A 9,695-nucleotide genomic window follows, 5' to 3' on the forward strand; every position below is an offset into this window, starting at 1 on the left:
GTTAGTTTGGATACGTTCGTTTTATATGATTTATACTCCTCAGAATGAAATAAACTAACCTTGTAAAGGTTTGTTCAACCTCCCCTTCAAGGCAAGGGAAAAAACCTACAAAAAATAGTTTAATTCACAATCAATAGATGCTCATACTAAAGTCGAGAGTGGCGTTGAAACTCAAAACAAAGAGAATCAACCCTTTACCGTAAAATCAAATAATAATAAAAAAATTTATTTAAACTGAAAATAGTGAGCAGCATTAGACTTGAATTATTCCTTATATGAAGGGGGCTGTCCCCTCCTCGACCCCAGCTGTTAACGCTAAAACACGTCTCATTCAGATTCAATGACCTTTGTGTCTGAGTAGTTTTTCTTAAAGAATTGTTACCGAATGTCAAGCTTTAGTGTAAAGAGCGAGGGTCGAGGAAGGGGCAGTCCCCCTCATATACAGATTAATTTCTGTTGTTTTAAGTTCTAATCTAGTTCTTTGCTCCCAGTTGAAAAAAAACCTTTTTATTTAATTTTTGATTGTTTTGCAAATCATGCCGGGAAATTCCTCTCCCTCCGTAAGAAATTCTCTTAAGAAAATTTCCTCTGCAGGAAAAATTCTCCCCGTGGAAAATCCCCCCCCCCCCCCTGAAAAATTTCCGTTTATTTCCCAGTAACAAATAATATATATAAACTATGGGCAAGTTTTAAAACTTAAATCATTTTCATCAGGGGCTGTGGGGGGGGGGGGGGGATCAAGTCATCCTCAGAGACAACAATAAAAGAATTAACAAAAAATGACCGTGGATTGTCAGTTTAATTGACATATACTGATATTTATTCCTTAACAGTTTTCGATAATTTTTATTTAGGAAAGTAATGCCCCAGGGCATTACTTATAACACTTGTCCCTGAAGAATGTGGAGGGAATGTCCTGCTCAAACATATAATTTCCAAAAATTTCAACTACGTTGAACAAAATGGCTGCATCAAAATTTTTATTGTATACGCTTGGAGAAATGATTGGTGCCGAAGGGGTGCAATTTGCCTTAAATTCACTTTAGACTATTCAAAATAGAATTAGCCCCTTTAAATTTCTAATCTAATTAGCCCTTTCTGAAGTTTCTACGACAATGTTGTCTATACAAAACACTATACGCCCCAGGGCATAACTTACAACCCTTTCCCTGAGGGCTGTGGGGAAGTTGTCATCCTCAAAAAAGTAAGTTCCAGAACTTAAAACTACATTTAATAAAATGGCTGTCTAAAAATTTTGATTGGATGTGTTTGGGGGAAAGGTGGGCGTGAGAGGGGGTTAGTTGTCTTCAAATCACTTTCGAGTATTAAAAAGGGCACTAGCCCTTTGAATTTCAAATCAAATGTAACTCTTTTGAGGTTTCTAAGACAACACCTTCTATAAAAACCTTATATGCCCCCAGGATATACCTGAAAACCCTTGCCGTAAGGGCTGTGGGAGAGTATCCTCCTCCAAAAAATATTCACTTTCTGGAAAACAAATATGCTGTAAAAAATGGTTATCTCAAATTTTTGTTTGGATGTATTGGGGGGAAGGTTGGGGGGGTGAGGGGGGGATAGTTGCCCTCCAATAACTTTCGACTACTAAAAAGGGCACTAACCATTTGAATTTCCAATCGAATGAGCCTTTTTTGGAGTTTCTACGACAACGCCTTCTACAAAAACCTTATATGCCCCCAGGGCATAACTTAAAACCCTTGTCCTGAGGGTTGTGGGGGGATGTCCTCCTCCAAAATATATTTACTATTTGGAAATCAACTACGCGGAACAAAATGGCTATCTCAAAATTTGGATTGGATGTATTTGGGGGAATGATGGGCGTGGGGGGCTAGTTGCCCTCCAATAACTTTCGACTACTAAAAAGGGCACAAACCATTTGAATTTCCAATCGAATGAGCCTTTTTTGAAGTTTCTACGACAACGCCTTCTATAAAAACTTTATATGCCCCCAGGGCATAACTCAAATCCCTTGCACTGAGGGTTGTGGGGGAGTTTCCTTCTCAAAAACATATTTTCTAAGTGGAAATTAACTACGCTGAACAAAATGGCTATCTCAAAATTTTGATTGGATGTGTCTGGGGGAATGATTGGCGTAGGGGGGGGGGCTAGTTGCCCTCCAATCACTTCCGACTATCAAAAAGGGCACTAGAACAATCGATTTCCAATCGAATTAGCCCCCTTCGAAGTTTCTACAAAGACCTCTTCCACATGAAATGCCTCTGCTAAAAAAATAATAATAAAACATTGGAGCCATATGGCCTTTACTATAGATGTTCTATAAGTTTATGTAAGCTTGTTGAGCTTCGCTAGACCCTTGACTGCTAAGATAATACGGCTGTTAAGACTAGCAAAAACTTGAGGAGTCTTCTTTGGCAGCATTGACTTAGCAGCCACCTTGGCAAAAGCCAGATACTTTGTCCTACCTGAATAATCTTGCTTAATTCAGATCTGTGAATTCCTAAAACGGCTGTTCATTATTTTATTTTTTTCGTTTAAAGCAATGACGTAAATAAAATGTCACGGAATAACTTCTTTCTGTTTAAAGTTTTCTTGTCACCCTTTAGTCATTTTTTCGCCCTTTAGTCGCCCTTTAGACCCCCCCTCCCACGCTCATTTTTCCCAAAGTCACCCGATCAAAATTTCGAGATAACCATTTTGTTCAACATGGTCGATAATAAATATGTCTTTTAGGATGACTTAATCCCCCACCGACCCCGGGGGGATGACTGAAAGTTATGAACTTTACCCCATGTTTACATATAGTATTGGTTTTTGTAAAGCATACTGACGTTTTCTGGGTAGATTTTTTCTGTTTGTGGGGGGTGGGTCGGGGGTTATGTGGGAGGATCTTTCCATAGAGGAAGTTTTCATGGGGGAAGGGACATTAATATGAAGGGGGTGCAGGATTTCCCAGCATTATTTAAAAAATGATCAGAAATTAAATAATAAAAACATTTTCAACTGAAAGTAAGGAGAAACAACAAAACTTAAAACGAACAGAAATTATTACGTATATGATTGGGTTCACCCCCTAGTCAATACCTCGCTCTTTAAGGCAAAGATTTTTTAGTACTTTTATAAGAGCTATTTATTCTAATTAACGGCCTTTGTGATTAAGGGGTCATTTTTAAAGAATTGGAACAAAATTCAAAATCTAGCGTAAAGAGCGAGGTATTGACTTGGGGTCGAACCCACTAATGTACGTATTGCAAATATTTGAATATAGAAGTTCATTACGTATGTTAATTCATAAGTTACGTACATTTATTACTAAGTAAAATGTTCGTAAATAAAAGTAAACAACTTTCGAGAAAGCCATTTGACCAAATAGAAGTAAAATTAATGTGCACCTTTTGTTTTAATTATTCATGTACGGTGAGCCATAATCAAAACCTGCACTAATTCAAAAACTTTCAAAAATTAAATTAAAAAAAAACAAGTTTTTTTAACTGAAAGTAAGGAGCGACATTAAAACTTAAAACGAACAGAAATTATTACGTATATGAATGGGGCTGCCCTCGCCTCAACTCCTCGCTCATTAGGGTAGAGTTAGACTCTTTCTTACAACTCTATTTTTTAAAACAATAAAAAACTTTAGAGTAAAGGGCGAGGCGTTATGGAGGGGACAGCCCCTTTCATATACGGAATAATTTCTGATCGTTTTAAGTTTTAATGTTGTTCCTTACTTTCAGTTAAAAAAAAAAATATTTAATTTTATAGACAAGTTTGAAGTGTAACTACAGACCCGCTTTAGAATCTGTATCACAACTTAAAATTCTCCATTTTACAGAGAGAAAAAACTGGATTCCAGAGTTTATGTTACGGTTGATATGTTCTTCATTTCGAGTAATTTTTAAACTGTAAACTGTCAAGTTCCCTGTGGTTCCTTTCTATTTTCAATCGTTTTCGAAGTTCCTACGACAACTCCTTCGATACGAGGTGCCCTGGTCTAAAGAACAACAACAACAACAAAATAATACATTATGCCTACATCGATCTTTACTATAAAAATGTCAAGCCTTCCAATCACTTTTGACTATTGAAAAGGCACTAGGCCTTTCGATTTTCAATAGAATGAGCCTTTTTTGAGTTTCTACGACAACGCTTTCTACAAACACCTTACATGCCTCCAGGGCATAAATTACAACCCTTACCCTAAGGGCTGTGAGGGTTGTTGTGATCCTCTAAGACCTAATTTCCAGAACTATCAACTACGTTAAACAAAATGGTTATCTCAAAATTTTGATTGGATGTGTCAGGGAAAATGGTGGGCGTGAGAGGGCCGTTAGTCTCTCTCCAATCGCTTTCAACTATTAAAAAAGGTACTAGCCCTTTCAATTTCCAATCAAATGAGCCCTTTCGAAGTTTCTATGAAACAGCGCTAGTAGTAATGGTTCAATCTAAGGTAGCGGGGTGTTCCCCCATATAGCTACAATGCTTACAAGCGGGGTGTCTTCCCATATATCTATAATGCTTTCAAGCGGTCAGTACTCCCGCCATACAAGCAGACAGTACAATGACCGGATTCAGCATACCATGAAAAATTCAAAGTGCGTGATGTTTTCATGGTAGTGATTCGTTTCCTTTGTATGAAATTGTGAAATTCTTTTTTGTGTAATTTAATTTGTTAGGTGTGGTTGACTTATGTTTTACCTTGAAAACTGATATAAAAACTCCTACAGTGAGCTATTTTATGAGTCCAGAATTAGTATTTGGAATATTAGGCATTCAAATAAAAGGAATATTGTCGAAAGCTATACGCAAAAAGCAAGTTACTCTTTTATATTCATAGTTAGTAAAGAAATTAATTCTACTAAAATTTATACAAACCCCATTATAGTTAACAGATTTTTAAATATATTTTTAACCTGAATCTCCAGAAGTCAGTAAAGAGCAATATCAAAACAAAAAAAAAGTATGTAAACACTGCATTTAAATGGCTTGCGAGCTTAGCACATGAGGTAAATCATACCTATTTTTTATTCCGCCCCAAAGTTCCCCAAAATCGTTCCCCACCGGCCCAAAGTGCCACAATCGTTCACCCCTCCCTCCAACCCCCTCATTACAACCCCCCTCCAACTCCCCCCCAACATTTTTTTTTTAAATTTTTTTAACTTTTTTTTACATCTCTTAGAAAGTCATTAAACACACTTAAAACACAAAAAATTCATATGTAATATTTTCCAACTTCAAAATGGGAATGATATAGATATGTGTGTCGCAACTTTTACTATTAGAAAAATAATGTTTGTAGTGACCAATTTTATTTATTTTTTTAACTTTTTTTACTTTTTTTTTTACTTTTTTTTACATCTCTTACAATGTCATGAAACACACTTAAAACATAAGAAATTCACATTTAATATTTTCCAACTTCAAAATGGGAATGATATAGATATGTGTGTTGCGACTTTTACTATTAGAAAAATGTTTGTAGTAACCAATTTTTTTTTCTGAGTTTTTTTTTAACTTTTTTTTTAACTTTTTTTTTACATCTCTAAATCATATCAGAAAAATAGAATGACAATTTTAATTTAAATTTTAAAAAACTTATTCTTGTACATACTATTGATAAGGACTGATGGTTCTCTTTCAAGATTTTTTTCATGAAAAACAATCTTTTTTTTTAGGATTTTCCAGAGCTCCCCCTACCCATTGAGAAGGTAAGAAGGGGTGAAGCGACTCCAGTGGTTATTTCAAACAGACCGACGGTTATACAACATGGTCGTAGGTCGAATCCATTAATACCATCAACTAAAAAAGTATGTTCGCATGATAGTGTTATTGTAGCATTGAATGCTGACAAGGAGAAGTATTTAAACTATGAAATAAGTACAAGTGGTAGCACCATCGGAAAAGTATGCGGGCATTGTCATGACAGTATGGAATTAAATTTATTTGGAGTACCAAAATAATTAAACTCTTATGATGGTGGATATGCGAGATTGAGTTCTCCAGAGATGATTGCACTAAAAGAGAATGCCAACATAAAATTAATAGTTGATGAAGAAGGGCATCTTCTTGCTAGTGCTTGTGGTAACATGTTACCCAGTGTTAAACAATATCGTCAGCTTTTGGGTATTAGCATTCAAATGAATGCAAAGGCGAAACGAAAGGCCAACTCTTCTACTAATATTATAAATATCTTGTCTACGTGCCGGAACTGTTACTTGTGTAAAAATAGTGTGATAATAGACAGTGAAGTTGCCGGAAAAATAAAAAAGGCATTGGCAGAAAATATCACTAAGGAATATAAAGATGAATCGATGAAAAACAAAGTACCAGACAACGTTACTGCCATTGATCAAACAGTCAATGAACCAAATAATACTAAAGACGAAAAGCATATTGAGCCTGTCGATGACACACCTGTAAAAATTGTGTATGACTCAAAATGGAATAATGATTATTCTACTGATTACGAACTAAGAAAAGACAACAGCTATAGTGTCATGAGAGAACATGGTGAACCATTTTATGGAACAGATTCAAAATGACCAAAGTTGTTCATTGATATTAATAATGTATAATAACAATATATTTTTTGTATTAATATTCTACATGACATCATTTCATTAAAAATATATTATGCATTACATTGTTATATGTTCGCCAGCATATCAAACGTTTAGAATGTCTATTAAAACAACGGAGATGTAAGAAAAGGAATTTGCATACATCATATGTCGGATAGATAGGTTAACATAGAGAAAATCTAAGTATAAGAATTAATAAATTCTCTATCAACATCTATTGACTGATACTTGGGATAGCTTTGGCAGAATCCAAGTATTAGAGTCAGTAAATTCTTTATCAATGTCCTTTGACAGATACGTTTGATAACACTGACATAATTTAAGTATCAAATTGAACAAATTCTTTATTAAAATTCGTTATCGATATCATTTGTCGGCTACCTCAGATAACATTGACAAAATCTATCTATTAGAATGAGTAAATTCTTTATCATCAGCCGTTGTCGGATTTGTCATTATGAAAAAATTGTAAGTAAGTAACAAACTCTTTCTTGAATTCACCTCTTGCATACACAATACAGAAATTATAAAAAAAAATAATTAGGCATTGAGATAGGCAAACATCCGCCCAGACACATAAGCAGAGGACGTTAGGCAGACTTAAAAACGTAGAAATTTAAGGATTCAATAATATAAACCGACAAAGACAGGAACTGAGATAAGCAAACATCTGCCCAGACACATGAGCAGAGGAAGTGAAAGAGACAAAAACACATATAAATATATAGATTCTGACATACAAATCGACAAAACAGTCACTGAGATAAGCAAACATCCGCCCAGACACATAGGCAAGGAGAGTAAGAGAGACAAAAACACATGCAAATATATTGATTCAGACATACAAACCGACAGAGACAGGCATTGAAATAGGCAAACACCCACCCAGGCACATAAAAAGAGGAAGTGAGGGAGACAAAAACACATATAAATGTAAGGATTCTGACACATAAACCAACAAAGACAGGCATTGAGATAGGCAAACACCTACCCGAAAACATAAGCAGAGGAAGTGAGGGAGACAAAAACACATATAAATATATGGATTCAGGCATACAAACCGACAGAGACAGGTACTGAGATAAGCAAAAATCCGCCCAGACACATAAGCAGAGGAAGTGAGAGAGACAAAACACATATAAATGTAAGGATTCTGACATACAAAGCAACAATCACAGGCATTGAGATAGGCAAACATCCAGACCAGACACATAGGCAAGGAGAGTGAGAAAGACAAAAACACATATAAATATATGGATTCAGGCATACACACCGACAGAGACAGTAACTGAGATAAGCGAACACCCACCCAGACACATAAGTAGAGGAAGTGAGAGAGACAAAACACATATAAATGTAAGGATTCTGACATACAAAGCAACAATCACAGGCATTGAGATAGACAAACATCCACCCAGACACACAGGCAAGGAGACCGAGAGTGACAAAAACAAATATAAATATATAGATTCAGACATACAAAGGAACAATCACAGGCAATGAGATAGGCAAACACCCGCCCAGACAAATAAGTAGAGGAAGTAATAGAGACAAAAACACATATAAATATATAGGTTCGGACATACACATAGCTAAAGACAGGCATTGAGATATACAAATATCCGCTGAGACCCATAAACATTGATAGTCATATAGAAAGAAACACCTGCACATATCTAGATTCCGACATACAAACCGACAAAGACAGGCATTGAGATACAAAAACCTCCGCCCAGACACACAGGCAGAGGAAGTAAAAGAGACAAAAAGACATCTAAATATAATAATTTTGACATACAAAGCAACAATCACAGGCATTGAGATAGGCAAACATCTGCCCAGACACATAGGCAAGGAGAGCGACAGAGACAAAAACACATATAAATATATGGATTCAGGCATACAAACTGACAGAGACAGACACTCAGATAAGCAAACCCCCGCCCAGACACATAAGCAGAGGAAGTGAGAGAGACAAAAACCCATATAAATGTAAGGATTCTGACATACAAAGCAACAATCATCATCATTGAGATAGACAAACATCCGCATAGACACATAGGCAAGGAGAGCGAGAGTGACAAAAACACATATAAATATATAGATTCAGACATACAAAGGAACTATCACAGGCATTGAGATAGGCAAACACCCGCCCAGATACACAAGTAGAGGAAGTGAAAGAGACAAAAACACATATAAATATATAGATTCTGACATACATATCGACAAAGACAGTCACTGAGATAAGCAAACATCCGCCATGACACATAGGTAAGGAGAGTGAGAGAGACAAAACACATACAAATATATTGATTCAGTCATACAAACCGACAGAGACAGGCATTGATATAGGCAAAAAACCCCCCAGACACATAAGCAGAGGACGTGATTGACATAAAAAACACATATAAATATATGGATTCTGACATACAAACAAACAAAAACAGGCATTGAGATAGGCAAACATCCGCCCAGACACATAAGCAGAGGAGAGTTCGAGAGACAAAAACACATGCAAATATATTGATTCAGGCATACAAATCGACAGAGACAGGCATTGAGATAGGCAAACACCCGCCCAGACACATAAGCAGAGGACGTGAGCGAGACAAAAAACACATATAAATATATGGATTCAGACATACAAACCGACAGAGACAGGCACTGAGATAAGCAAATACCCGCCCAGACACATAAGCAGAGGAGAGGGAGAGAGACAAAAACACCTAATAATATATAGATTTTGACATACAAATCTACAAAGACAGGCATTGAGATAAGAAAACATCCACCCAGACACATAAGCAGCGAGAGTGAGAGAGACATAAACACTTTCAAATATATTGATTCTGTCATACAAACCGACATATACAGGCATTGAGATAGGCAAACATCCACCCAAACACATAAGCAGAGGAAGTAAGAGAGACAAAAACATATATAAATGTAAGGATTCTGACACACAAACCAACAAAGACAGGCATTAAATAGGCAAACACCTGCCCAGACACATAAGCAGAGGAAGTGAGGGAGACAAAAACACATATAAATATATGGATTCAGGCATACAAACCGACAGAGACAGGCACTGAGATAAGCAAACACCCACCCAGACACATAAGCAGAGGAAGTGTCTGG

The sequence above is a fragment of the Artemia sp. Qi Xiang Cuo genome, chromosome 9, assembly GCF_049724085.1.
Source record: "Artemia sp. Qi Xiang Cuo chromosome 9, ASM4972408v1, whole genome shotgun sequence".
Taxonomy (NCBI): domain Eukaryota; kingdom Metazoa; phylum Arthropoda; class Branchiopoda; order Anostraca; family Artemiidae; genus Artemia; species Artemia sp. Qi Xiang Cuo.